The following is a 6,401-nucleotide window of genomic DNA, read 5'->3' on the forward strand; positions in this document are numbered from 1 at the left end:
GTTGTCATTTACTGGCACAAAGACAGTGGCACTTATTTCACTGGCTTCATATGTATGGCATGTGGTTGTCATTTACTGGCACAAAGACAGTAGCACTTATTTCACTGGCTTCATATGTATGGTACATGGTTGTCATTTACTGGCACTAAGACAGTAGCACTTATTTCACTGGCTTCATATGTATGGTACATGGTTGTCATTTACTGGCACTAAGACAGTAGCACTTATTTCACTGACTTCATATGTATGGCATGTGGTTGTCATTTACTGGCACAAAGACAGTAGCACTTATTTCACTGACTTCATATGTATGGCATGTGGTTGTCATTTACTGGCACTAACACAGTAGCACTTATTTCACTGGCTTCATATGTATGGTATGTGGTTGTCATTTACTGGCACTAAACAGTAGCACTTATTTCACTGGCTTCATATGTATGGTATGTGGTTGTCATTTACTGGCACTAAGACAGTAGCACTTAGAGCTTTTTCCGTGCTTAGGGCTGCTGTTGCGCTGAGAGGTTCCATTTGGATTAGATTTGGTTTGATGGGAACTGCCACATTGGCACATCTTTTCATACCATCATTTGTATGTCGGGTTCCTGGATCTATGGGTGGTTATCATCATTTGTACGTCAGGTTCCTGGGTGGTTGTGGATTTGTACATCATTTGTACGTCAGGTTCCTGGGTGGTTGTGGATTTGTACACCATTTAGTAGATCAGTTTAACCTGGATATAGTTCCATTTTATTCAACTTGAGGTGAAGACAGTGTGGACTCCCCCTCCTACCCTAGATCAGAAGCTGTAATCCTGATGCCACTTAGTTTTGTACTGGAGTTGACCGGCCGTGTATGGTCCGTCACACCCTGGCCACTCTACACCTTGGAGCACATCCATTTTAGTTTTCCCACATTCCTGTCTGTAGATGGTTCTTCTACAGTCTTTCTTCACTGCAATTGAGATTCCAGAATATTGTGGTTTGAATTCAAACCCACCTGGTTTTTATTTACGTTACTGTTTTCTTCCTCCCACTTTTTGCCAATGTATGCGACACCTATTTCTACACTGAGTGCAGAGTATATTTTGTACAGAAATAATGTGGTTTCCCATGTGTGTTCCTCTCCCAATGAGGATTACACTTCATGGAGGTTCTTTAGACACTTTTTCTATTCCTAGCACTGGTCCCTCACCTATTCAATGTGGGATTCTAGCTATACATGTGAGACGAGGTAATGTACTGTATTGGAAGTTATTATTTTCTTATACTGAAAATATATTTCTGATAGGTACTTGCCTCCTTTCACACTTCCCACCCTTCTTCTGCAGTGAAAACTGATGCTTTCTTTTCTGCCAAATCTTGAAGCGATAGTTTGTGAGAATCGAATAGAGGGAGTCACATGCATCAGGAGGGAGTGTTGCACTCTTATTGGTGGAAGATTGTTGCATGATGATTTACATGTGAGACACAGTAGAACCACATTAGCCATGGGGTACGTGGGAGTTCGAGGCTTGTGGCATGCAAAAAAATTTTGACTTACAGAGTGCAGCACTGAACAAGAATAGCTATACATGTTAGAAGAGGTAAATACCTAATGGAAATATATCTTCAGTATAGGAAAATTATAATTTTCCAATTTCCTGTTGTGTGATCACCATGAAAATTCTAGCTAATCTTAGACTCCAGGTGGATATTAGAACCCATTACTTTGTTACTTTTCTCATTTTTACAAGACTGCCAAGACTTTACTGTAGCTCTGCTTAAAATGCTTCAGTCATTTTGAAATAGTTATTGTGACTATGGGGTCATACAGTGTACTCAGTTCATTCAAAGTTTTCTGTTTACTTTAACTCCTATCACTCCATTGTGCATGCACATACTTTCCGTGGGAAAGAAGTCACTGGCCATTACGAGTCAAGCATGAGTTCTCAATGGCAGCTCGCAAACGATTTTTCTTGAGTGAAAGAATCGCCCTGACACAAAGACGGGGGGCAAGGACAGCTAATCAGACTTTCAGAAAGGAATGCATTGAGTTATGGCCTTGCATCAAGCCAAGTAAGCTTGGTGCAAACCACATTCTCTGTGCCAGTTAGAAGGATGGTATCTGTACTAATGACAAGTCCACTTTCACTATGGAAAATTAAACAGTTGATAGGCTAATGCTACTAAGACCAAACCTTATTGGTAGGCAGGTGTGCAAGTTTGACTGCCATTTCATTTGTCACCCTTGCTACTGTTTTAGTGCCAGTAAATGACAACCACATACCATACGTATGAAGCCAGTGAAATAAGTGCTACTGTCTTTGTGCCAGTAAATGACAACCACATACCATACATATGAAGCCAGTGAAATGTTCTCGTCTCTGTTTAGACTGTTTCACTTCTGTTCTATCCCTCTATCCTTTGTTCCCTTACTGTTGAGACTCATTGGGTTGGGTTATTTTCCTCTTTCATGTAGCTGTTCCTTCTCCTAGTGTCCCCCTTTTTCACATAGATCCCTTTCTTTGCCCAGACATCTTCTGTGGTATTACTTTCTTTCTGTTGACTTGGACTACTGTCATAAGACATCTTTTTTCAATATCTTTTCACATTTTGTGTTCCTCTCTCTTGCCCTTTACTCCTGTTCCTATTTTAATTTTTTTTCCTTCTTACTTTCCCATTCCAGGTCTTCCCCTTTTTTCTCTTCTTTTCTCAACCAGTAGAGTAGTTCATCACTCTTTTTATCAGTGACTATTACACATGTACAATGCTTTGAGTACCTATCTTTTCTCCTGCTGTTGGTCTGACTTTCTCTGAATAGCCATTTTCCATTCTTTCATCTTGATTTCTTTCCTCGCTCCTCTTCTCCTCCCTTCTCTTCTCATTTCTTTTTCACCTCCCACCAACCCCCATTAATGGTCATTTTCACCTATCTTGCATTTAGACACCTTCCTACACATCTTTATTAGCCTGTCCTGCCATTGTTTTATGTATTTTCTCCACCTTTTTCATATTTTCCTGTTCCTTTTGACTCAACATCAGCCCCTCTTATATTCCTTGGCATCATGTGTGTCTTCACTTGCCATGTTCATGGCCCCAGGCAGGTGCTCCTTTCTTGGCCTTTTTCCTTCTGTTAGTCCATTCTTCAATATTTCCTTCTCTCATACTTCCCTCCCTTTCTTATGAATACTCAGTTGGAGGGGGGGGGGGACTTATCCTGGGATCTTGCTCTTTCTCACAACCATTCAATTTTTTGTACTTTTGGATGTATTTTTCTTCTCTTGTCTCATCTTTTTAACCTGTGAGCTATGGCACACCTGGCTACCAGGTTTTACACAGCTCATTCTCTTCTTACATGGGAGGTTATTTTGCTTTTGGTAAATCTGGCTTCCCTAGAACCACTCATTTTGTGGGGGAAAGCACTGATGTGTCTCCACCTATGAACTTACGTACCCATGGTTTTCAATCTTAGGGGTCCATTTTCCCCTTTGTGATCATCTCCTTGGAGTATTGTCTTGGTGATTGGACCTTGCCCAAGCTGCTTCCTGCCCTCACTTACCACCTCTCACACAGGATTTCTCTTCTTCAACACATCCCATTGTGTCAAGTGCATTTATATTCAAAGCAGGAACTCTGATGTTTTGATGCTGGTTGTGCAGTCCCTTCACATCAGCTAGCTCAATCCTCTATTTATTCCTTTTTTTTGGAACCTTTTTCTTGTCTGAATGTGAAAAGCTATTATGTGAGGGGAACTTAGTATCTATTGGAAATACATAATAAGTTTTGATATGGTACACTACCTCCTGCCACATGTAAAGCTCTTCTCATTTAGTGCTGCCCTCTATATGATTTTTTTTTTCGCATGCACAAGTCTTTAACTCCCATGTATCCCACAATCAATGTGGTTCAACTGTGTCTCACATGTAAATCATCATGCAACAACTAACAGGAGTGTGACACATAATCCTGATGCATGTGACTCCCCCTATTCGATTCTACCAAATTTTCGCTTCTCATTAGGCAGTGATCGAGTGCAGATGTTTTTAAATTGTGCTCTTTTCACGTGTTCATTTCATTATTTTGCAAAGTAGTGATTTACTTGATTTATTAATTTGCTACAGTTAGTTTTTTTTCTGCAGTAGTTTGTCGTGGTAACTCACCCTTGTTGATTATTTTTTCTCATTTTTGATTTCTTCATGGTTTAAGATGAATTCCAAAGTTTGTGTTTTACAACTTCTGATCTTAATACCATTAAGTGCCATTACCAGTTTAAGGTATGGGGGTCTTGACTAAGGATTTTTCAGCTATCATTCATTGGGAGATTGATTGTTACATGAGGTGTCTTTTTTTCTCCCAATAATGTTCAGGTTTCACCTGCATTGTCTAAATCTGTTCATGAAGAGGAGGATTCTGACAGCGGATATTCTCACCCAGGCAAAGGTTCTTCCTCTAGAGCTCCACCTCAAATGCCTACAGAATCTGTCAGAGGTATTAAGAAGTACCTCACAGAAAAGGCAGAATTAGGAGAGGGAATAAAAAAGGATAGAAAAAAAAAGACTAAAAATATAATAATTGGAACTAGAAGAGAAAGAAAAGGTAAGGTGCACAATTCCCAAGCTGGTCAGATAGATACCAAAGACATGGAATCAAGAAAAGAAAGCAAATAAGTCTACAAATCAGGACAAAATGAGCCATTAATTTGAAGGAAGTGAGGTATTTGGGTATGGGAAAAAGAAATAGTAGAGAAAGAAAATAGCATAAAGCCTAATAACAAGCAGGGAGAAAAGAAAAAATAAACCCCAAGAATCACCAGTGATAAAGTAATAAAACAAAATTAATAATAAAGAACACAGGCAAAGGATCAGGAAATTTAAAAACTTGAGAATGAAATACAGAAAGAGACTGAAAGGTCATCTCAGAAATGGTAAAGTACTACCAAAAACAATCAACATCCACTCCACCAATGGGATGGTTACACACCTCCATGTGCAATAACTGTCTATATGCATTTGTACTGGAGAAATTCATTCTTTTCCCCAGTAATGTATTGACCAGATGTCTGTTTAATTTTATTAATCTATGTTTAATTTCATGAGATTTAACAAAATCATTAACAAAACTTTCATTTCCTATTGCTTTTGTTTCAAAAAGCTGTAATTTTATTGTGAATTCTCAAATGATGGTGATTTATATTTGGTCCTTATTCACACTTAGGCCATATTTCATATATGGCTTTTGGAGGTGCTTGTTAACTGTCAGAATTGTTCAATGTATTGTGGATCACCACATTCTTGATGGGCCTCTTATTCCCATCCTGTCAGACAAATTTTTTTCTCAACAATTAGAAAGGCTGCATGATTACATCATCATGCAAGGTGCAATTCACATTAGATCACATGAAATTAGGTGAAAGTTATCTCAAGACTCGTGGCATGCAAGTCTCTGAGAGATGAACGAGGAAGATAGCCAAGCTGTGTGAAGAGGTGTGGTACTGTCTTAAAAGCTATCAGTAGTTTACTCCTGCAGATTGAGAAGTCACAGACTATTTAATTTAACATTATGATCTCTGCAAGGCTTTGTAGCTGCAGACAGCACCCCACATCAAGGAAGGATCTTTTCTCAGTCCTATTGAGATGATCAGACTTAAATCTTACTTATCTCCAGTGATTTGCCAAATTAGGGACAAACATTTTTTAAATTTTAACAGACCCCTCATGAGCCAGTGGGGAACATTTATTTGAAAAAAAACAACAAACTACTCAATCCAGTTTTTCTTAATTTGAACTGAAATTGTTTGGACATGCTTATTGGCTAAAAAGAAGGCACTTCCCACACTTTTTTAGTGTTGGGGCTGCAAAAAGTATTTGAAGTGGTAAGGTGACTGAAATCCATCAGAGCATCACAAGCTTAATGACCAAGCACAAGAAGCATGAAAGTCTCCAAATGAGATGCAGAGGTATACAAGAACCATTTAGAACCACCTTGGTAGATATTGTGCAGCAAGCCAAGTACAATATTATGCCTGTTGCTGCTTTCAAAGTGTTCTTGTCTGCTCATCCTATTGCTGACTATTGTAATGCTTCGACCTTCCCTACCAAATCACAAGTAAAATTGTTTGTATCTCAACTGAAAGCTAATCATAAAAAGGTTATAGCAGAAGCATAAAAGGTTGGAAATTGTTTAATTAATGATGTTGAGAATGTGGCTTTATTGATATATGCTGAATTTACTCCCAGCAGGTAGACCTTAATACTAGCAAGTATGGAGACTTGAGGATGCAGTATTTCACTTCAAAATTTATCAATTAACAAACGAAAACTTATCCCAAAATGATATTTCCAAAACCACCCTTTTTTGGCAGTTTCCAGATTGAACTTACTTTTACTATTCAACAAATTGTAGTGTAAAGACTACATATATATT

Source organism: Limulus polyphemus, unplaced genomic scaffold (assembly GCF_000517525.1).
Source record: "Limulus polyphemus unplaced genomic scaffold, Limulus_polyphemus-2.1.2 Scaffold6575, whole genome shotgun sequence".
NCBI lineage: Eukaryota > Metazoa > Arthropoda > Merostomata > Xiphosura > Limulidae > Limulus > Limulus polyphemus.